The sequence below is a fragment of the Lemur catta genome, chromosome Y, assembly GCF_020740605.2.
Source record: "Lemur catta isolate mLemCat1 chromosome Y, mLemCat1.pri, whole genome shotgun sequence".
In the NCBI taxonomy this organism is placed as follows: domain Eukaryota; kingdom Metazoa; phylum Chordata; class Mammalia; order Primates; family Lemuridae; genus Lemur; species Lemur catta.
The window spans coordinates 4,063,108-4,087,849 of record NC_059156.1 but is presented as its reverse complement, the minus strand read 5'-3'; the positions used below and the strand labels follow the sequence as shown (position 1 = coordinate 4,087,849).

Below are 24,742 nucleotides of genomic sequence, written 5' to 3'. Positions count from 1 at the left end.
AATAATTACAGCGTTGGGCCCCATGAGAAAGGGGTGTGTGAAGTTTTTGTGTAACTATGTGCACTTTCTAGGGACACAGGATGGGTGGTGCCATCACCTTCTTACAGTCCTTGGTCTCCCGAGAGCATCAACAGCCATAACAGCAGCACTAATGACAGTGGTTCAGGCACATGGATGATTTTAGCTCCTGTCAAAGCCAGGGACCCCATTTACAGATTCCCTTAGTTGTCTCCACCTTCCCCTCTTCCTTCTTCCACTTGCTGTCAGTCACAGTGTTTGAAGAACACCCCAAATCCACCATGGGGTGGGGCAGCTTTGCACTGCATGCTGAAATTAAAAGGCTGCTGTGTTGAGGAGTGCAGTTGTAAAATCGCACTCATTCATCCCTGAACCACAGAACGGGCAGTGCTGTCTCCCGCGGGGTCCGGGGAAAACAAAGAATTTTCCTTAGAGTAAACACATGGGGCTCCTGACATCAAACCCGCCAAAGCGGGGATCCCGAAGTGCAGAGGGTGTCCTGTGCTGTGCAGAGGAAAACGACAGCCACATCCTAGCAATTCGCTTCCTGATCACTCCCCCTCAGCCTTTCAAGAAGAAAACAGGGCCTGCTTTCAAATACCTTCTCAGCGCACATAAGGGATGCAGACAGCCAATCTAATTATTTTGGTTCCACTTTCCAGCTCTATCAGTAAGGCGCTGATGCAAGAAATGGGAAGATAAGTCCCTAAAAGTGCTACAAACAGAACTCCTAGACACCGTGCATGTGCTACCCCACAGTGGGGTGGCCTAAAGATCCCGTCACAGCAGATTTTAGTTCAGCACTTGTGATGACGCCTTGGAGGGGGCTGCCCGGTGCATGGATGGAGGACACACATGCGGCACATTTCAGCTCTGTTAGAGCGTCTTGCATCACGCTGCTGTGGAGCGAGGCTGTTATAACAAGAGGCTTCAATTCTCTGCTGAAAAGGAATTTATGACACCTCCTGCCCCCTTTCTGTGGTTTTACTTTCCATCTTTGGCACACAGGGTAATCCACACACTCACAAATATTTAGGGAAAAAAAAAACAATAAAATTGCCTGCAACCATAAGCAACATAATGCCTATTAGGTCTTTGCTTCAAGAAATTTTAAATAAAATAAGATCCAAATTCCCCTGGGGCTTGGGGCTTGCCAGGGAGCTTATTTTTTGTGAACGATTTCAATTTAACTCCTTGGGTAACTTGTCTTAGTAAGTTGCCGACACATCTGTCCTACTTATTTCTATGGTTTTTGCAAATAGGATAAAAATGATTTCCATTTACTAGCGCCATCATGGTTTCCTTTTCATTATTATCATCAATGTTATCTGTTTGGCAAGCTGTCCAGGCTTCTTTAGGATGATAAATGCTGCAACAATTTGCAGTACCTTTAAAAGAAATGGCCGACTCCATTCCATTATGCCAGGAGCGTCCGTTCTCCCTGCCAAAGCTGCCCCTGCATCCTGCCACAGGCGACCCATTTGTGCTGGAGCACAGGGGATGCTTGTTTGACTGCGGCACCCAGTTCTACCCAGCGCCATCCACAGAGCTCTACTTCAGCTCCCATCTCTGTGTTCCCTTCTGCCTGCTCCAGCTTGGCACACTTGGGTTTGCAATTTCAACACTCAACCACGTGTGTGCACGTGCGAGCGAGTTACTAATTGTGACACTCACAACTTATGCTTTAATATCAGTGACAATGTGGGGGGGGATTACTGTTAGCATTTTTAAAGAATTTTTTCCTTTCTTTCTTTCTTTCTTTCTTTTTTTTTTTTTTTTGAGACAGAGTCTCATTCTTGTCACCTGTGCTGGAGTGCAGTGGCATCATCATAGCTCACTGCAACCTCAAACTCTTGGGCTCAAGCGATCCTCCTGCCTCAGCCTCCCGAGTAGCTGGGACTACAGGTGTGTGCCACCACGTCTGGCTAATTTTTAGTAGAGATGGGGTCTTGCTCTTGCTCAGGCTGGTCTCAAACTCCTGATCTCAAGCGATCCTCCTGCCTTAGGCTTCCAGAGTGCTAGGATTGCAGGCATGAGCCACCACTCCTGGCCAGCATTTTTTAAGATTTCATCACAGCACTTAACAAGAAGTGGAAGTTCCTTTGCAATTATTTAATTAAGTGTTTCTGTTTTGGCAGATAGTGCCAGGACTGGTTTGCAAAACAGGAACATTGTGAATGCTTTCTAATCATCACGGAGGGTTAAATAAACCTGAAAGTGAGGAGGACACATCCTTGTAGCTTAGCCACCCCCCATTCCTTGTCACCCTCCCATTAGTTGAGCCCACAGCAGTGCTGGTGGACATGTATGATCTACGGTCAGGTGTACCCAAATTCCATCTGACAGAAAGCTGCAGATACAAGTTGTTTCTGTCTTTTAACAATAAAGCTACTAGGCCAAGGCACAAAAGGCCACTGCTATGTCACCATTTTGACTTAAGATGAACACGAACTCCCTATTGTTGTCCTCATGTAAGTTAGAACGGCAAGGAGGAGAAGCCCAAGAAGCCATGTGCAAGTGCGAAGCCTGGCCTTGGCACTGCCCGGGGGTCGAGCCCATGTTCAGGCTGCATCTCTTCATTTATCAAACTGGGTCTGCAGCTGTCCGCGTCGTATCTCAGGGCCACGCCAGCCTTGTGAATACAAAGCAGGGTTTCTCAGCCACAGCACATTTGGGGCTGGGAAGTTCTCTGTAACGCGGAACGTCCGTGCGCCGTGGGACGCTGGGCAGCATCCCTGGCTTCTGCCAACCAGATGCCACGAGCACCCTCCCGCACTGTGACTGCCAGACATCATCAGATGTCCCAGGGCGTGGGCAGAGAGGATGCAAAAATCACCTCCTTTGAGAGCCACTCTCTTCTCAAGGGATTAGGTCTCCCCTGGTTTCCCGCGGTCCACCAAAACACAGTCCCGGTTAGCCTGGCTCTCTGACCGGCTCCCTGCATCTCGCGCCAGCATGCTGGAACTCAGTGAGCTCACCCACCAAGCACGGCTGCTGATCTGTCTGCTCTGTCCACTGCAGGCAGCCGCTGTTCACATCTTAAAGCAAAATGATATTCAGTGCCTCAGTCACACTGGCCACAAGTCGAGTGCTCACGAGCTGTGTGTGTGGCCGGCGGGTGCTGGCCTGGACCACGCAGATGTGAACAGCTCCCTGTCCACAGGGTGGGCCCTGGGGCTGCCACTCCAGGTCACCCAAGATGTTCCAGACTGTTGTAACGGCACCAGCACTTCTCTAAGACTTCTCAAAAAGACTAACTGGTGGGCAAATTTAAATGAATCCCAGGCACCACTGACATTCTAGGCTTGAGAAAATAAGGATAACTCTTTTTTTTTTTTTAATGGAGTACTTTCCAGAGATTGAAAAAACTGCATTTTCTACAAACTGACCACTCAATCTTGGACAAGCTTATATTTTTAAAAACTATAATTTAAAAAAAAAAAACAAGAAGTCAAGATAGAAGGCATTCATCCCAAATTTACATGCAAGTAATGAAAAAGTACAAACCTGAAAAATAGTGAGATCAGCCTAGAATTACGGACTTGGGGAAAAGGAAGATGGTTGATGCAGACTCCAATTATGCATCCCAGAAAGATATCTGGAGCCGTCTCAATGATCTGCTTCGTCTCGTCATACAATTCAGTCTCTTCTGATGGGTGTGGTGCCCAGTTTGTATTCTGGAATTGTCCGGGTCTATCTGTAAACCTGTCCCCAGATGTTGTGCCACCTACAACAGTCCTGGCATCTACCCAAATAAACACATAGACACAGCACACAGAATAGCATCCTGAGGCCTCAGTGACTCAAATTGCATCGATCTAACCACCATTTTCAGAATCCCTGCATGGCCCGATGCAGCCCACTTCCTGGTGCACACACCACACCCCTTCTCCAAGTAATGATGACAGCATTGAATGTGGTGGGCTGCATTTCATAAGATGCCTGGCAGGGCGATAATCCCCTCTCCCCTGGCCCCCGGCCTGGCTGACACAGGGTTGGGGCCACCCTCAGCCTCCAGAGACTAAACAGGGCCAAACACCTGCATTTACCACTGGGACCCCCAAAGCATCCTTGAGACACAAAGTCCCCTGGCCATGCACACCCGGCTGTCCACACACATCCCCCTGGACTCTCCCCGGGAAGAGGTTGTCAAAGGGAGCCTGGCTGGACCGTATGGTCCCATGGCATTAAGACCAAACCAGAGAAGGCCCATGGCAAGAAATACTTCCTGACAAAACAAGGGATTTTGTGGTAAATGGGGTCGTGCCAGCCCTTGCCTGCCACTGTCCAGAATGTCTTTATTCACAGTTGAACAACTTGCCACAGCTGCAGAGTATAGAGATTTCAAGAGCTAGAAAGCCGTCTGTTCTCTGCTTACCCGAATTTCATACAACATTAATATTCTACCTGCATCTGCTGACCAAGACAAATTGCTGCAGAGTGCAAAATGACAACGTTTCATGTAAATAAACCCTGTGAAAAGGAGCCATGTGAAAAGGTGACATTTGAGATATGTGAATTGCTACAGGTAATGGAGATTCTGTAACCAGTTTTTAATTATTTCAACAAGCTTGCTTCAAGCTCCACACTCGCCTCCTATACATTTTCCATTCCCAACTAAAAATCAAATCACATCTTTGCTATGGCAACCCTAGCAAACTAATAACCTGCTCTAACCGCAGCACCTGCATCCAGGAGGCATTTATTATCTGCTGGACAAATGAACAGATAATTAAATATCACTTCTGTTGTCCTACTTTGCACCAAATGTCAGCGAACTCCATCTTGATCATTCCATGTAAATAAAGTTATAAACTCATCTGAGTAGAAAGATCCCCTTGGTAAGCAAACAGCAGTTGCTCTGGGATGGAGTACTGTGACAACATGCTGGAGCAAACTCAGATCCAAATATAGAGCGGTGATTTCTGTAGAGGATGTTTAAGTTACAGACACCACATTTCAGAATCATCATCAAGAATCTTTTCACATAAAGATCCAACTTCATCACGCTGATTGCGAAGCGTCTCTAAAGTTTATATACACGGAGCGAAAGTTTATGCTTTTGCAGGAAAGTAAAGTTACAGGGAGTGAAAAGAGGAAAGCCAATTCCGGGACAGAGTGAAGGCTGGTGGGGAACTGCCACACGTCTTTGTTACAGAGGATCGTGGCTGGAAAGTGAGCTCCCGCGAGAGACCCCAGTGGGAAGTGGGCTGGCATGCCCTGGGACACTTCCACGGCTGTTGTTGCATCTCCTCTACTCTTTCCTTTGCAAGCTGCAGGGATCGGAAGGGCAGGTGGGGTGAGTGTGTGCGCACGCTGACCTCAGAAGAGCAGCTCCTGACACAGCAGAGAGCTGTGGACAGGGCACAGGAGGACGTTTACAAGGAAAGCTCTGGTGTTTTCTGTGTGGACACAATGTGATTTCACCATGCACCACCTGGAATCGCTTTCTATGTCTAAAGAGTAGTCATGAGCCAGACATAATGAACCCTACTTCAAAATAATTTTTTGTAAACAACCCAACTGCGCATCGATGGATGGCAGGTTAAACAAACTGTGGCCTATACAAACAACGGATTATTATTCAGCCTTAAAAAGGAAGAAAATTCTGTCCCATGCTACAACATGGATAAAGCTTGAGGTCATTATGCCAAGTGAAAGAAGCCAGTCACGAAAGGACAAGCCTGTATGTAGCATTCCACTCCCATGAGGTGTCCAGAGTCGTCAGATTCGCAGAGACAGAAAGCAGAGGTGCTAGGGGCTGAAGAGAGAAGGGGCAGAGGAATTTGAGTTTACTGGGGACAGAATTTCAGGTGGGGAAGAGGACAACGGTTCTGGAGACGGGTGGTGGAGGTGGCTGCACAACAGTGTGAATGGACCGAATGCCACCGGGCTGTACGACTGAACTGTGTAAGATGGTAAATTTTATGCATATCTTATCACAACAGTAATAGTTCTTTTTATACCTGGACTTACGTAAAGGCCAAGATCTTTTAGTTACAGTCTTTTCTTCGGGAACTATTTTCACATGGGAGGTTCCATTAAACAATTACTAATTGTGCACATGGATGTCTTAAGATGGGAAATTTGGAGAATTGTAGAATTATTCTAAATAATTAGATTCAGAACTACCAGCTAGGAAAAAGATCAAATTGTGCAGATTATTTTTCTTTTTAATAGACTACAAATGAAGTTAAATTAAACTGATTCCTATGATATACGATCCCTTGCTAAAAATGTATTTTCTTAATACAAAGAAAAACACGACTTAGGTGGATAAGGTCAGGTCTATATCTCTTGTGCACTGGAGTGTGTAACCCCCCAAGATTTGAAGCCATAAGTCCCAAGGTGACTTTATCTGGACACAGGGTCTTTAGGAAAGTAATTAGGGTTAAATGAGCTCATAGGTGGGGCACTAGTCTGATAAGACTGGCAGCCTTAGAAGAGGAAGGGACACAGGGCACAAGCGCCCTCCCAACCAGGCACAGAAGAAAGGCCATGTGAGGACAGCGACAAGGCAGCGTCTGCACGCCAGGAAGACAGGCCTCACCAGAAACTCAATTTCCTGGCACCTTGATCTTGGGCTTCCAGCCTCCAGAACTGTGAGAAAACAAATTTCTATTGTTTAAGCCACCCACCTGTGCTATTTTGTTACTGCAGACTAATACGGGCAGACTAATACAGTATCCTTATTGTTTTCCAAAAGTGTAGTTACATCGAGTTCAAGAGTCACTTTTAGGGGATCCAAACGTGTATAACTGCTTACCGTGGTGGTGCTTCATACCCAAGTTGCTAAACTGCTGCGAAAGGAGACGGAGGGCAATATTCTGTGAACACAAAGCTCTTTGCCATGTCCCACACCGGCCGGCCCTGTCGCCACTGACATCTGGGGCCAGAGCACCCTGTGGTGGGGTGGAGGGCGCTGAGCAGTGTCCCTGGCCTCCACCCTCTCAATGCCAGCATCTCACACACACAGCCCCAGGCCGCGACAAGCAAAAATGTCTCCAGACAGGGCCACAGGTCCCCTGGATGGGGAAAATTGCCCCCCAGAAGAGAACCACTGTCCTCAACTGAAAAAGAGATACTTGGGAACTGTCCTTGTTTATAAAGAAAACAAAAAGGAGACACTAAGAAAAATAACATCTTCTGATTTGGGATGAGAGGCAGAAAAAAGGAACATGTCGGAAACAGAAGAATTCTTCATTTTCAGACCCCTTCAAGGCCATTTTATTAATACAACCAGAATCTAGAGCCAATTTCAAGAATTTACTATTTTAATTAACGTCCATTTGATTCAAATTCCGTCAGGAAGAAAGCCGCTGGGCTTGCCACCCACTAGCCGGGGTGGCAATCCGCCTCGCAGGAAGGGTCTGGCGGGCCCGAGGGCAAAGGAGTGTGCCCAGCTTTGCCGGAGAAAGCAGGTGTGCGGGGAGCGCGTGCCGCACCGCGTGTGTGGTCCGGCCACGTGTGCAAGCCAGAGGACAAATGCTGTTCGAGAGAAACGACACAGTGCAAACGAGAACCACAGACTGGAAGGGAAGGGAAAGGAGTGGAAAAGGTTGATCAAACGGCACTTCATCGGGACTTTTCATCAGCCAGGGACCACAGAATGCACTGTTCTGTCGGCTCACGAACCTCGACGTCAGCGAGCCGTGCTTCCAAGGGTGCCTAGGAAGCCTCAGGGTTTCGGCAAGATAGGTTGGCAGCACACCCCACCCCACGCGGGGCCTGCCCGGCAACCTCTGTGGAGCACCACCCTTACCACCTGAGCAGGGAAAACCCCACCAGAGCCCCCGTTGTGTCCTTACGGGGATTTCCAGTTCTCATCCATGCCACCAGGAAAGTCCAGGGCTGCAGGGCACGGCTTCTCTTTAGGTCATGGATCGCTTCGATTATGACTGCCTGGATTATTTGTGCCCCTCTTGGGTTTTATGGATAAAAGAGAATGGGCGAGAATTGGCCACCCATCCCCATCACTTAGACCTCAGAAAGGACAGTAATCAGAGTCACACAAGAGAGACCGCAGAAGGCAAACGCCCAGGGGATGCAACACACACACAACACCTCCCACAAACAGGACAAAGCCCAGAGGCAATGAGTGGTGCCCTTGGGGTCAAGATACCCTCCCCTACCCCCAGAAACCTTCCACCCACTTCCAGGCTGTTAACAGGGAGCGGGCAGGGGACAGAGGACTGGGAGAGTGGCAAGGAACACGCACTGACTCGGCAGCTACAACGTGCTCGTGAATACACTATGAGGTTCGGCCCATTCGCCCCATCGTACAGGAGACAGAGGCTCAGAGGATTTAACCTACTTCCCAGAAGTCCCAGAGGGCCTGGGTGACCAGAACGGACATGAAGGGAGAGCTGTCTGACGTGTCCCTGGCCCTGGTGATTCCAAGGCACACACCAAGTTGCATTTATGTGACGGTGGTGCTGGAACAAAGGGAGCTCCAACCTGCACTGCTTCATGAGCAGCTAACCCCACCCCACAGGGGCTCCCTGCAGGCAGCTCCTGGGGACAGTGTGGAGACGCAGCCGGCCTCTAGGGAGGGCCACCAGGCAGTGCTACCTGCCTGAAGGCTTCTGGGGTTTGGCTTGTACCCTCCGAAAGCTCCAGGGCTCCGGATGTCCCAGCTGGGGCAGGAGCATTCCTTAACTCGACTCATCTTCCCGGCAAGCACAGCAGCTCTGAACAGGACAACAGCTCTGTTCCTTCTGCAGAGTATTCCTTTTTGCTCCCCCGTCACTGAGGTCCAAGAAAGGAATGGAACCCCAGCAGATGGGCCACTGGGCCCTCTGGCTGCAGTCTGCTGGGCCGGAACCCTCCCTCGGGTGCAGGACGGGCTGAGAGCGCAGCTGGGGCAGCCCGCTCCCCAGCTCACGGGGCCGCAGGGGGAAGGAAACAGGACCACGGCAGCGACGGGCTCGCACCCAAACCCGCACCCAATGTTTACATCAGCTCTACCTGTAACAGCCCCACGCGGGAAACCACCCCAACGCCCTTCAACAAGTGAATGGATGCATGAACCCTGGTACATCTGTGCCACGGAATACTACTCAGCAATCAAAAGGAATGAGCCATCAACACGCACAACTCAGAGCTCACACCCACACCACGGCGCGTGCAGCCCCGTCAAGGGGACACACCCACGCCACGGCCCGTACAGCACCCACGCATGCCCTATAATGCGTTATCCAGACAAACAAAAAAAGGGGCAAGCATATCTCTGTATACTCCGCAACGCTCCAGAAGTAACAGAGCTTTCATGCGAAATGGTCTGAAAAGGATGCTCTTGATTCAGGGAGCACGGGCCCCACGGGCCCCACTGTAACGTGGGTGAAATAAAACAAGCGCCTCAAATGTGAATCGGAAAAAAGATCAGAAACTACGTTTCAACTCAAAAGCACACACATCTTAATAACAGTCTCCATTTTTCTTTCTCAAAATTCTTATCTGACTTTCAGAAGCTACATAAAACTGTTTGCTATGAAGTGTTAATAAGGATACTCAGCATTTTCCTCTGCTAGCATAATCACCTATTACCAGAAATCTTGAGAAATCACTGTTTCCGCTACACAAAGCCAATACAGTCTTATTTATTTTTTAAGCACCGAAAGTATGAAGCCGTTGACAGTTAATTCATCATGCAGTAAGAAATCCACTTCACAACGTCACTTACTCAGAGCCAAAGGCAGGCAGATCCCTTCTTCCTTTGAGGGTTTAGTTTCCGGCCTCTCTTCTACCTTCAATTACCTGTTAATGAAAAATACCCCAAGTTAAGGCAAAAACATCAATGAACACATCCTGAGGCATATTCACGGTCGCTCCCAACAGGGCAGATGTCTGACTTAGTGAGCAGCACTACCAAGCTGTGTGAACGACGCCGCGAGAGAGGGCAGACGGCCCCCCTGGAGAATCTCAGGCATAAGCCTCTGTTTACAGCACGCGGTGAGACGCTTCGCACCAGCCTGCTCACAACTCGCCGCTATCTCAGACCTGATCGTGATCACAACATTGCCAGGCAATTTCAGCAGCTGAAAAATCTACTCTAACGACAGGCACAGTGTTCTCTGCCGTCCTAAAGCACACGAAATGAAAATACAGGCATTTCTAGTGTCAACACAACCCAACAAATTTTCACCACCGAGAACCACGTGCTGGGTCTTGCGGAAGACGGAAGTGCGGTGCAACTCGGCAAGGGCAGGGCAGAGAAGATCAGCTAGCACACAAATGCACAAGAGAACCTGAGGTGAGAGAAATCTCGGGGGTCACGCTGGGCGGCGGAACAGACGGTGACCCAGAGATGGGGAGTTTACTTCATGTGGGGGCCCGGGTGGAGCTGTCTAAGGAAGGGGCCCTTGAATGGGGCAAGAGAGGCCGGGCTGTGGACACGACAGGTGCAAATGTCCTGTGGCAGGAATGAACTGGGTCTGAGGGAGGGAGGCCCAGGCAGGACAGCAGAAGAAAGGGACAGCGGGGCCCCAGGTCCCAGAGGACGCCGCAGCCATGGAAAGGAGTCAGATCCTACGCACGCCAAACCATACCCCCATCAGCTCACTTCACTAAAAAAGGAAATCTGATCACCCTTTCACCTACGAAGCCTACAGGGGCTTCCCACTGCATTTGCAGCAGGCCCAGCAAGGCTTTTGCTCAGTGGAGACACAACAGCGCATAGCAGAGAGATGGACAGACATGCACAGGGCCTGTGGCGCTCGGTGAGAGCAAGGGCAGCCGAGGATGGCAGGGTCAGGGACAGCCAAGGAGGGCTCCCAAGTTTGGGGAGAGGGTAGCAACTCGGAAAGTGGCACCATGCTCTGGGCTGCAGAAAGGCTGAGGAGATGCCTGTGTGTACGTTAACTCTGCAATGCCCATTCGACCTCACAGGGGAGTGTCAACTGGGTAAACAGACAAGTGTGGGTCACATTTACCGCGGCATGCCCGGGGTGGTCTTCGGGTGACCGCCATCTTCAAAGCTGCGGCCCGTGTGGGGGCACCTACAGCAGCTCTCTCGACCTCCACAGCCCTGACGCTGTTGACCAGACCATTCTCAGGGATGGGGCGGGGGCGGGGGGAGCTGTTCCGTGCACCTTAGGATGTCGCGCAGCAACCCTAGGCGCTGCCCACGCAACGCCAGTAGCCCTTGCCTCTCCAGCTGTGACAGCCAAAATTGTCCCCAGGAGGGCACAACCTCCCTGTTGGGAACCACCAGTCTAAAGCCATAAACCGAGGACCAAACCCCGACAGGAAGAGGAGCCGGCCAAGGAGAGAGAAGGCGTGTCTGCAAGGCAGGAGGAAATCCACAACGGTGCCATGTCCCTGGCTTCTGGTGACAGACATCACTCAAAAAGGACCGAGTACTGACCACTGGAGCATGCCAAGATGGAAAGAGCTTGCGTCCTGGACCAGGGCAAAGGCCGCCTGGAGAGACATGCCAATGACAACAGTGACTGTAATCCCTACAGCGACCCCAGCTGACAACGGACCAGGGAGCGAAGGTGCAGAGGCTGTTCCTGAACCACGCAGGCGTGTCCCCCACCTTGTACAGGACAGCAGCAAAATGTGCGTCTGCTCTGCACATTTTCATTGACGAGAATCGTGTTTTCCTCTCTGTGGGCTCTGGTCTGAGTGGAGGAAACCTCCAGGGGCTTCATGGAGGAGGTGGCGCTCGAGTTGGCCCAAGAACTCAGGTGAGAAAAAGAGAAAGGGGCCATAATTTGAGTGGTGTTAAAAGGCAACAGAAGGGAGCAAGCCAGGAGCACTGAGGTTTCTGAAAATGTGGGGTGATGCCCTCACAGTGCTCAGGAAAGAGGATGCAGATGGCAGGGTACCAGACAGGTGAGCGGTGCCCTGTCCAGCTGAGGAAAGAAGGGGCTTCCTGGGCAAGACGGCTCTGCAGATGGCACAACCCCAAAATACTGACAACCCGCTTGGGCGGGAAGCCAGGGGCTCCCTAGCTGGGCCACACATGAACCCTTCATCTGCTGAACCCCAGGAGGGTGGAAGCCAACCCTGGGGGAGGGGACAGGCAGTCAGGATGCAGGGACTCAGACAGGGAGCTCCGCACCTGACCGGTAGGGACCAATTACATTCTTTTGGCCACTGGTTTAAGAACAGCTGCGGCAGGTGCACCTGCCGGCTCCGCAGCCGCCCTGGTGACAAGAGTCAGCCCAGAGCTTTCCTCTCGGAGGAGCTCATGCACCCCTAAGCCCCCGCCCAGTCCGGGTCATCAGGAACTGGGGTAAAGGAGCCTCACGGAACAACCACAGGGACTACATCTCCTGCCTCTCCCCTCTTTTATGTATTCTGTAAGCTCACCAAGGGTGCACACCCCTGGCAGGTGACACTTAGGACTTCTAACGGTGAGAAAATCCTGACTAACTCCCACGCACTGCCAGGTGCCTGGGCCGTTCCCCCGTCCGTTCCATCGGCCTTCTCCAGCATGACTGGGCGTATGCGTTACGTTAGAAAGGAAAAGAGGAAAAGGAGGAGGAGGAGGAGGGAGGGGAAGAGGAGGAGGAGGAAGAGGAGGAAGGAAGAGGAAGGAGGAGGAGAAAGGAAGAGGAAGGAGGAAGAGGAGGAAGGAGGAAGAAGAAGAAAGGAGGAGGAAAAAGAAAGAGGAGGAGGAGGAGGAGGGAGGCATAGGCCCCATTCTGCTCCTAATAAATTGTAAGAAACCCTCTCTGGACCAGAGTTTCCTCAGCTGTGAAATGAGGGTTTTAAATTATTTATAAGGTTTCATCCACATCAAAAAATGTGAGGGGCCATTTTCCCGTTGACTTCCTTTGTCAACTCCAGGAGAAAACGCTTACAAAGAACTTAACTAAGAACTTGCAAAAGAATTACAGGGTGGAGGAGGAGGATGTGTGTGTGTGTGTGTGTGTGTGTGTGTGTGTCCCAGCCAGCAGCACTGGGACACATCCAAGGAGCGCAATATTTTTGCCATAATGATTAACATTTCAACTCCAGAGAAATTCAAGTTGGACTGTGATAACAACAACGTGAAAAATCTAAAAAATGTTTTCAGAAGCCACTAAGCATAACAGAGAATCTGCAGCTTCCCCGATTCCTCTTTTTTTTTAAGCAAGCCCTGACTGTACCCAGGCCAAGGGCCAGGTGCTAACTCACATGGCACCGGCGCAAGCATCGGGGACGCTACAGTGCCAGAGGATTCTGAACCACTTCATTTGCCATGGGGTTCAAGGTCTATGTCATAAAGCTCTTGTTTCCTGTATTATCAACATCGAACAGCATTTATATATATTAAGTAGATTTATTCAACAACAGATTTTAAAATCCTTCAAATCGGTGGTTCTCAAACAGGTGATTCTGCCTCCAGGGGACACCGGGCAAAGTCTGGAGACATTTTCAGTTGTCTGGACTGGGGGAGGAGTGGCACTGGCATCTAGAGGGTAGAGGTCAGGGATGCTGCTGAACATCCTACAATGCACAGGACATGCCCTCCTAACAAAGAATTATTTGACCCAAATGTCAACGTTGCCAAGGCAGAGAGAGCCTGCTGTAAACTATGCTAAAATTTCTGTAATTTTACACAGAAACCTTTTAGAATGGTTATCCACAAGAAGCATCCCTTTGTGCATATGGATGGGTGTTATTATTATTGCCCCCAAAGTATAAAGAGGGAAGCTATAAAAGTACCTCACGAAATAGTAACATGTATTATAATGGAAGCAAGCATTAAAAACAAACAAAAAAACCCTAAAATAAACAAGACAACTAATGGCATGCTTTGGTAAGAAATGCCAATTCTAGGCTAGGGCGCAGTGGCTTGCACCTGCAATCCCAGCACTTTGGGAGGTCAAGGAGGAAGGATCATTTGAGGCCAGGAGTTTGAGACCAGCCTGGGCAACACAGTGAGACCCTGTCCCTACAAAAAATAAGAAAAATCAGCCGGGCCCAGGAGTTCAAGGCTGCAATGAGCTCGCAGGGCATTCTCCATGCATGCACGTGTAATCCCTTCACTCCATAAATGCCACAAATGTAATAAATCGTTGTCCAGGCACTCCGGTGACAATGACTTAGGTAGAAAATAGAACAAAACCAAACTGCAAAAGTTCTATCTACCTGCTCCAAAGCACACTAGCCTGGTGTTCCATCTGAATTACTGGCAATCAGTTTTCATTAAAGCTTAGTGCCCTGAATACAACATACAGCAGGCATGTGATAGGTGCGTATATAAAACAAACACAGGGCAGCATCAAAACCAAAAGAAGGTCACTAATGTTTCTTTAACTAACTTTGAAGAAAGACATACTAGTGCTGTATATACAGGGAAATAAACGTTCAGGGAAAATTGTTCATTTTCTTTTCAAGGATCAATGGAGAAACATTATTTTCTTAGTCTACTCCTGATATATCATTTAACGTCCATTAGTTTCCACAAAATATGAAATTTTATCATGCATGTAGGTTTTACAAGATCTGTGTAAAATTATGAGCTATTTGAAAAAGGAGGGAAAAAAACACACCAATGATTTCCTCTTTAAAGTCTGTGAGTCTTAATAACAAATATTTCATACATGCACCACCAGCAAAATCAATACTTTGAAACAAAACACAAACCCACGGGAAACTTTAATAAGCTATCAGTCGCATAATATTTGTTTCTAAGTATTTATTATTATTTAAATTACAATGATAGATTAAATTTTATTTAGTGGTTGAAACTAATCTTTAGCGAGAGAAAAGGAATCCCATTTAAAGATGATATATAACAGTGTTAGGGGCTGGGTGCAGTGGCTCACGCCTGTAATCCTAACACTCTGGGAGGCCGAGGCGGGTGGATTGTTTGAGCTCAGGAGTTCGAGACCAGCGTGAGCAAGAGCGAGATCCCCGTCTCTACTAAAAATAGAAAGAAATTATCTGGGCAACTAAAAATATATAGAGAAAAAATTAGCCGGGCATGGTGGCGCATGCCTGTAGTCCCAGCTACCAGGGAGGCTGAGGCAGGAGGATCGCTTGAGCCCAGGAGTTTGAGGTTGCTGTGAGCTGGGCTGATGCCACGGCACTCACTCTAGCTGGGCAACAGAGCGAGACTCTGTCTCAAAAAAAAAAAAAAAAAAAAGAGTGTTAGGATAATATGATGTTGCAAATTCAGCAAACTGCCAATCAACAGCAATTCAAATCTCTTCCCACAGATACAACTCCAAATTTTATAAAGGTAATCATCACATAAACTAATCAGGTTTCTGTTTAGAGGTGGCACAGTGCATCACAAAGTAGAAGAGAATCCTAATTAATCTTTGCCTCATCTCCCAAAGCACTGTCTCCACATTTTGCAATGAGCACTAAGCTCAATTTTGAATGTAATTGTCAAGCACTTTATTTATTCACTGGAATTATGATAAAAGTTGCTCAATACCATATGGTCCTGGTATTCATGTTTCAGTTTCCATCATTCGCGAAACACATCTGACTCCCTCCTCACCTGGAAAGGTCAATTGTGCTGTCTTCAGTTTCATTTAACAGAACAGCCAGCAAATCCCTTTTGGAAAGCAATTAAATACAATGACAATTTCCCTCTGCCAGTCACCAAATTCGACTATTCATTTACGTAAGTACCTCGAAACCTAGGACACCAATCTCTACAGGAAGAAAAAAAAAGTATCAGCCAACTCAAGAACTGGGCATTAAAGTGTGCACACGTGCACACACACATTCCCATTCCCAAACCAAACTGCTGCTTCCGTGGCCACCTCCGTACTGAGGACATCAGGAAGAGGTGCTACTGACACTTCCTATGCACCAATTTCACAAGGCTTCTCTTTCACCCCAAAGAACATGTTTCTATGCTCATCACAACAGAAGGGATTAGAACTTGAAGAGAATTCATTTTGAAAACAGACGTCTAAAGGGAATGACAACTCAACTAATCACACACCCTGTTCAAGGTGGCACACAGGGCTTTCTGCCATTCAACCCGGAGGTGGCTCCTCTGGCCTTGGCACCTGTGTTTTTGTCGTAGTAAAGTCCCCTCATGCTCTTCCCTGCAACCTGGCTGGATTGTGGGAAACAGTTCCCCAATTCTCTCTTTCCTCATTATCCCCCCCTTAACAAAACAACCACCACCACCCAACACTCCTACAAATACGGAAGTTTCACTGTAAGAAACTATCACACCCGTGTAAGGCAGAGACCCAAACTACCCAACTTTCTGATTCTTACCCCTTTGGAAATGAGTGCCTTCAAGATGACTTTTAAGCCCCAGCCTCTTCCTAAAGCGGAAACTGTTCAAAGTCGGGGGGGGGGGGGGCGGGGGGAGGAATGGGGAGGTGGGAGCCCTTGGGAATTCTGCTCTAGTTCACACTGAGGGTCGCCCTGGCCCCAAGCCTTCAGACCAGTGTCCTCAACTGGGGAATGACTGTGCTCCTACCAAGACACATTTAGGCAGTGCCTGGAGACATTTCAGGCTGCCACAGCTGCGGGTGGGAAACGTTCCTGGCACCCTCCAATGGCCGCTTCAGTAAGAACAACGCAATTCTACAGGAGGTGTGCATGTCACTCTGGGTGCCGGACTCAGAGGACCCTGTCCGTGCAGGTGTCATCTGAGGACAAGAGCAGGCGGGAGGGCTTTTCCATGGCAAACAAGCCCTGGCAAGTCAGCTTCATGAATACCTCTGCGATCTGTCTGCACGTGCTTCAGGAACACCACGGAGTCTGCCTGGACCTACCCCCCATCTTTCATCCGGGCTATTAGCAAGGTCTCCTAACTGGCTTCCTGTTCCCCAGCTTGCCTCCTTTGAGAGCCCAGGTGTCCAACTCTTAACCCCCCTCTCTGCTTCAGTGGCCTCACCCTCTCTGCAAGCTCTCTCATCGGGCCCAGCCTGTCCTTGCACCTTTGATTCCAGAATGAAAGTGAGATGCAAGGCAGGGAGCCTGGTCTCAGAGCCTTGTCTGGTTGTGACGCAGACAGATGCCACACTCTTATCTGGGATGCAGCTGGTCTGGCAATGACCAGCATGGATGCCAGGGCCAGAGGGGCTGGGACAGAACCACCCTCCAGCCCTTGCCAGCCACAGTATCCTTGGACTAGGTGTCCTTGGAGCCTCCTGGTCCTCATCTGCACAAAGGGGATAACTAACTGAACCCCCAACAATGTTAGGAGTACATGCTGCCACTCATACCCAGAAGGAGCATAGAACCCTCCCTGGCACACGGGGAGCACCATATAAATACTGCCTACAGTTGCTTTGTCATTGAACTCCGCGGTGATGGAACTGGCTTACAGCCCTGTCAATTACTAGCTGTGTGGCTCCAGACAAGAACTTGTGAGCCTTGTAAAAATGGGATGAAGGACACCTAGGTTACGTGGCTGCTGGGAGGGACACAGATATTATAACGTCAAACACATGGCATAGCTCCTGCCTCATCAAAACTATCACCTGGAGGGCATCATTGTTAGCTGGGATCAACAGAGAACGCAGGCGCTGAAATGATGGCACAGAGTGGCTCCAAACCTTTCCCTCTTATCATTCGATCAACAAATTACCTGTCCTTTCTGCAGTAATCTCCCTTAGACTCATTTCCTGGGAGACATGTAAGAACTTTCACTTCCAATACCTCATTTTCATTTCCTGCTTTTCAACAAATGTTATGAAGTATACTCACGGCTATGAGGTCCAGTTTTCAGTGGAGTTTAGAGGAAACTGCTACACAAGAGTTACAGGGACAGAAAAGAATTTCCACTCCCATTCCATGTACCTTTAAGCCCAAGAATTTATTGTTTTTAATTCCAGTAAAATTCAGTGATGTAGGAGCTCTGTTAATCATTATGAACCTTTCTTTTCTACATTGATTTTAAAGAACTTTAACATTCAGACCTGAATGACCTCGAAAGTTTACCTAGGGTCTGAGCACCAGCTGCTTTTGATACAGTATTCACCATACTAAATTTAGAAGTATACTCTGTCCTGAGGTATTATACTTCAACAGGAAGCGGCTAGATTAAAATAAGATGCCGCTAACACATCAGAATTCAAAAGCTACTGTGAGCCAACAACCTCCAAGAAGCTATAGTGTTCTCATTCACTGAAATACTTCTAATTCCCCACCCGGGAAAAGAAAGGAAGAGAAAAACCTTGGTGTGGCTTCCAAAAGCACATACAAAATAGCAAAAATAAAATAATGAACTGGGTGAACCAGGGCACACAGAGAAGATCACGGCAGGGGAAACGAGACAGAGTCCAGAGGGGAAGGCGTCACCCAAGTTTGCCATGGCATGCGACCTTCTGTCAGTCAGAAGGAACCAGGCATCTGATTCTGAGTTTCCTAGACATCTCCTCAAAGAAGGAAACATGATGAGATGTTGATTCACAGTATACAAAAAATAAAGGCACGTGTATCAGAAATACAGCTTCTACAATTCTGAGACATGTACACAATTTCTCCCATGGGTCCGAGAAAGGGGAAGTAGTGGACTATGTACAACACTTCACCAGCCTCAGTAAACGTGGGGGATAGTTCATTGGCACACTGCTTAAAATACCCCTCAGTGTAGGGTAACTGCACAGCACTAAAGCACAGCTAAGTAAATCAAACTTACAAGTGGATAAACAATGCTGCAGAAGTGTGCAGACCTCCCTGCAGCCTGGCTTACTCCGAGAAAACATTTTAGAAGCACTCAGAGTCCCCACTCCCTCAGGGTTACAGAAACACTGCTGCATTATATTGTAAACACATTTTGGTGCCAATAAATATACCACTTCTACAGTACTATTTTTAACGGTTGCCTAGTAACCCATCGTATGGCTAGATCCTGCCTCATTATGCAATCTTTCGCCACTGCGCTCAACTCCACGCTACTGAAAGCGACGCCGCAGCAAACAACAAGCACCACTTTTTGAGTGTCAAAAAATTTCACAGGTCATCTCCATAAAAAAAGAAAGCTGCACTTTTATTACCTCATGTTTCAGAAAAAAATACCTAATGACGGCAAGACTACATAATGGCAGTTAGTTCAGAGATGGCTTTAAAATAATTTGTGTTTCTTTTAGTCACTCGAGGGGCTACAGGTATTTGCAAAATAGTAGTACACATGCAACAACTGACTTTAAGTCTATAAACAATGCCTGGGGTGTGTGTGCGTGTGCGTGTGTGTGTGTGTGTGTGTGTGTGGACAAATTTCCAGATTTCCTGGGAAATAATTATAAAACATACAGCATTAAAATTTCTTCACAAATCTGAGTGAGAATTTCAGAAAAAAACTTAACACGCTAATCAGGACAGCAACATATTCAGTGAAACCCAAGGACCAGAGGCACCGCACTGCTACTGTGTCCCAGTGTCCCCATTAGCCCACCGGGGATGTACGTGCATCAGGGCACCACACGAGCCCTCGCCCCCACGGTCCCGGGGCTGAGTTTAACCCCACTGCCTTGGAGAGGCCTTCTCTGAGCCCTCCAGCTCTGGCCGGAACCGCAGCACCTAATCCAACATCCCTTCCGCTTGGTTGTGAACCTAGCGACTTGTTTTTAGCTATGTGACTTCTTTCTTGCTAGCAAACTCATTCTCTATTTCCGCCTTCCTGGCTTGCGAATTTGGGTAAAGCACATTTCCGTGCTGGAGAGGCCCACGTGGCCAGGAACCGAGGCTGGTCTCCAGTCCAGCAGCCCGGGAGGCACGGCGTCCTGCCACGACCGCGTGAGTGAGCTGGGAAGCACCCTCTTCCCCAGCTGAGCCTTCCGATGAGACCGGTCAGACACAGTCTGCCTTCGGCCTGGCGAGAGATCATCAGCTGTGGCGTGTCTGAATTCCTCGCCCACAAAAACCTTAATAAATGTGTATTGTTCTAAGCTGCCAAGTTTGCTACACAGCAGTAACTAACACTTAAATGTCTCCATGGTTCCCCCGCGCAGAATTAAATTCATTTAACTAATTTTTCTTTTGGAGAAAAACAAAACACATTTACTCTCTTACAGTTTTGGAGTTCAGAAATCTAAAATCAGTTGTTTATTAATAAATAATTTTTAGCTAAGAATTTATTTACTATCTTTCCTTTTTCCTAAACAGTAAGACCCATGATGGTAGGTGCCGATCTGTTTTGCTCCCCACTGTCCCTCAAGTGTGTGGCACACAAAGAGCAGTCCGCCAGCACGTGTGCACCTATCTGAAACGTCATCACCAAGTTTAGTTAAAAAAAACATACACGGGCTGGGCATGGTGGCTCACACCTGTAATGCTAGCACTCTGGGAGGCCGAGGCGGATGGATCGCTCGAGGTCAGGAGTTCGAGACCAGCCTAAGCGAGACCCCGTCTCTACTAAAAATAGAAATAAATTATCTGCACAACTAAAAGTATATATAGAAAAAATTAGCTGGGCATGGTGGCGCATGCCTGTAGTCCCAGCTACTAGGGAGGCTGAGGCAGGAGGATTGCTTGAGCCCAGGAGTTTGAGGTTGCTGTGAGCTAGGCTGACGCCACGGCACTCACTCTAGCCTGGGCAACAAAGTAAGACTCTGTCTCAAAACAAAACAAAACAAAACAAAAAAACACATACACGTAGTATTCCACAAGTTTAAAGACTGGTTACTCTTAGAACTAAAAATCAGCTTCTCTTTACTCTGCTGGGAAGTTAGCCTCAGAGACCCCAAAACAAGTCATCTCTACTAGAGAATGCTGGCTTATCAGACTGGTGACTAATCCAAAGCACTGCCTTAGTAGGGCTGCTGCTCGAGACGATGCCACTGGACCCCTGTTGTCTCAGGGTTATTAACAGTGCCCCTTTCTCTTTCAGAAGTGTTCCAGTTTGGACAATAGATTATAAGACACTGTCGGTAGTACTGACATCTTGGTCAACAGTCGAGGTGGTGTAGGCTCCAGAATGAGAAGCTAGGAATGTCAAGGTCCCAGAAGACATAGGTTCCTACAAAAACAAGCTGGGAGTTATTCAACCTGGTGGTCCTAACATGGCAAAGTAAGTGAAAACGGCCCTAGGTTAGAACCATGAGAATCGTCAAGGAAGCTTCCTCCACCTGCTGCCTTGAAATGATACAGGCTATTTCCAAGAACAAATTATGCATCACGCTTTGCCCAGGCACCACCTGTGGTAGGCAGAATAACACCTCCCCCCTAAGTTGTCCACATTCTAATCCCTGCGAACCGTGAATACGTGAGGTTACATGGCAAGGGGCAGTGATAGCTGCAGATGGAATTCAGGTTGTTAATCAGCTGGCCTCAAAAAAAGGGAAATTATCCTGGATGAAAAAATTGGTTCCAATGTATCAAGAGAGTCCTATGAATGAGGAAGAGGGATGGAGCATGAGACCAACTTGGCCACCAGTGCAGGGTGGGACTGCTGGAGGAGGGGTCAGTAGCTAAGGGGCACAAGGCAGCCTCTAGAACAGAAACAAACCAACCAGACATTCCCCCCTCGAGCCTTGCAGACACCTCGATTTTTAGCCCAAGGACACCCATTTTGAACTCATGATGTCCAGAACTGTTAAGGGAGTAAATCTGTGTTGTTTAAGCATCTAAGTTTGTGGTAGCTGGTTACAGCAGCCACAGGAAACTAATATTCTACATCTTTGTTCTTACCGCTGAGCTCCCATTGTACTCTCTTTATACCACTTTACAGCACTGAACACCACTTTGCATTTTGTGCACCTTATAACCACTCTTAGGATATAGTTCTGAACTTCAACCCACATGTAGTCTCTGATAGCATCTCAAATGAGAAGCTGCAAAATTGCCATCCATTACTTGAATGAATGAATGAGATCTGTCACTCGGGGCCAGAGGGGGATGAGGGTGAGTGAGACCCCTCAGCCCTCACTCAGCTCACCTTAGTTGGGCTCTGCGCTCCTCTTCCTTAGAATTTTGCTCAAGCTTCCCTTGGGGCACTTCCCATTTCATACTTTGTGCCCTGGTGCAGTGTCCTCTTACTCCCTCCCTTAGACTCCTGCTCTGAAAACCTCCATTCTCACTCCCAATGCTGCAAACTTCAGCCTGGGCCTTAAAAACCAAAGTTAGTCTTCATTCTAGTCAGGGCAGTGGAAGTGGAGAATGCAGAGCAATGCCTGGGAAAGGAACTGCACTCTATCTGGGAGCTTCCTTCAGTCCCTGCGCTGAACGGCACAGAACTAGGATGGGGAAGTACTCGCTTATCCCTCAGGCCCAAGCCCGGAGTCTCGGCAGGGCCTTGGGCAAATCAGTACCTCACAATTCCTTTATGTTGGAAATCATTCATCGGTTCCTTTATTCTCTGTCCATCCAGGCCATTACACTCACATAAACAGAAGGGCCCAGCACGGGCTGGAGTGCCGTGGCATCAGCCTAGCTCACAGCAACCTCAACTCCTGGGCTTAAGCGATCCTCCTGCCTCGGCAATTGAGTAGGTGGGACTACAGGCGTGTGCCACGATGCCTGGCTAACTTTTCTATTTTTAGTACAGACGGGGTCTCGCTCTTGCTCCTCAGGATGGTCTTGAACTCCTGAGCTCAAGAGATCCTCCTGCCTCGGCCTCCCAGAGTGCTAGGATTACAGACATGAGCCACCGTGCCTGTTCACAGGTTTATTCATAATATCCAAAATATAGAAACAACCAAATGTCCATCAACTAATGAATGAGTAAACAAAATGTGGCATATTTATAACACTGGGATATTATTCAACAATAAGAAAGAGCAAATTGTCAATTCATCTTACCACATGGATGAACCTTGAAAACTAAATGAAAGAGTCCAGACACTAAAGACCACATATTGTATGATGCCATTTGTATGAAATGTCCAGAATACACAAATCCGTGGAGACACAAAATAGACCAGTGGTTGCCAGGGGCTGGGGGTGACTGCTGATGGGTACAGGGATTTCTGCAGGGGTGACAACAATGTTCTAAAATTGTACCGCGTTGATGGCTGTACAACTCTGTAAATTTACTAAAAATCATTGAATTGTACACTTATAAGAGGTGAAATTTGTGGTATGTAAATAATACCTCAATAAAGCCAGTTTTATTAAAAGTTCTCCAAGATCCTTGAAGCAAAGATAGTATCTATGCACTTGTATATAAATATTAAATGCAATATATAGTTACATTGCTATTGTGCAATAAAAAACTAGGGACTACTTCCAATTTTTAAAAGCATGAAAATGCTTCATTTGCTCTGGGATACAAGGGGATTTTAAATAAGTGCATTTCCTCTAATGTCAAAAGCACAATAGCGTCACACAAGTTGGTAAGAGGCACAGAGCATGGCTTTCCAATTCAAACTATACCCAAACAATAAACTTTATTGAATCAAGTCATATTTGTACATAACATGATTTTTAGCTGGTTTGTGATGAAAACTGAAATGCATAAAATGTGTCTTGTTACAGTCACAACACAATCCAGGAAGATGAAACCCGCTAGAATATTAGCTTATTACGAGTTAAGAATTCTAATACCTGAAGCCTGGTTTCCCAAGTGGATTTATAATTCAGTGTAAGTGGATTAAGAAATTCAATTTTCTGTCGTTGCACATGAAAAAGCTTGAATAATGAAAGTAAATATATTATTTAAATATATTTTTTAAACTGACAAGTTGTACAGCTTTTTCCAGACTCTGTTAGGACCAGCACTGCTAAAAATATATGTATATATAACTCATGCACTTTCATTTCAGCTAATTGCTGTGAATTCCTCTATCTTGGATTGAACCATCATTATAAAATCAGAAGTTTCTGGGTTTATCTTCCTATGTTTTAAAAAAAGGGGGGTCAAATTCAGTCATTTATGCTTAGCAACATCAATCGCACTGGGAGCATGGGATCGGTGAAAACGACAATTCACAGCTACAGACCTCACCACCAGCTGGCATTTCCCACTGCAAGAGGGAGCAGGAAGCCACACACAGAGCCAGCTTCAGAAGTCCCAGGCCCTGATCTCCTGCCCGTGACCAGCTGCCCCTCCCCGTCCCAGCGTACTGAGCGCTTGACTCTAACATCTGGCCTGTTGACCCACTATGCTAGTTTCCGACTGCTGCTGTAACAAACGACCTCAAACTCAGCTGCCTCAAGCAACACAGACTCATTCTCATACAGTTCTGGACACGAGGGGTCTACGTGGGTCACAGGCTGTGTCCCCTTTTGGAGGACCCAGGGAGAATCCATTTCCTTACCTTGTGCAGCTCCTAGAGACTGCTCTCATCCCTTCCAGCCTCTGCATATGCCCTCACATCTCTGGGATTTGTTGTTGTTGTTTTGTGAGATAGGGTCTTGCTCTGTTGTCCAGGCTGGAATGTGGTGGCATCATCATAGCTTACTGCAGCCTCAAACTCCTGGGTCCATGCGATCCTCCTGCCTCAGCCTCCTGAATAGCTGAGACTACAGGTGCATGCCACCACCTGTAGTCTCTTTTTCTTATTTTTTGTAGAGACCGGATCTAGCTATGGTGCCCAGGCTCGTCTCAAACTTCTGGCCTCAAGTGATCCCCCTGCCTTGGCTCCCAAAGTCTGGGATTACAGGAGAGAGCCACTGCACCAGGCCCTCCTCCTCTGGGACTCTGTTCCTCCTGCTTCCCTATTCCACTGAGAAGCACCTCAGTGATTTTGGGGGCCCAATTGGACAATCTCCCCATCTCAAGATCCTTAAACCACATCTGCAAAGTCCCTCTTGCCATGTCAAAAGCACAACAGCGTCATATAAATTGTAAGAGGCACAGAGCATGGCTTTCTGATCAAATTATACCCAAACAATAAACTTTATCGAATCAAGTCATATTTGT

The 24,742-nt window shown here is 47.8% G+C and overlaps 1 protein-coding gene across 2 annotated transcripts in view; it reads right to left on the bottom strand.

Annotated features, from left to right (window-relative positions):
- Positions 1 to 9,774, bottom strand: part of LOC123629106 (F-box-like/WD repeat-containing protein TBL1X) — a 120,279-nt gene extending 110,505 nt beyond the window's left edge. For both annotated transcript variants that reach the window (XM_045539077.1, XM_045539078.1), the window contains exon 1: positions 9,701 to 9,774. The gene's annotated coding sequence lies outside the window, so the exon portion shown is untranslated. The remainder of the gene's footprint in view (positions 1 to 9,700) is intronic.
- Positions 9,775 to 24,742: the final 14,968 nt, after the last annotated feature.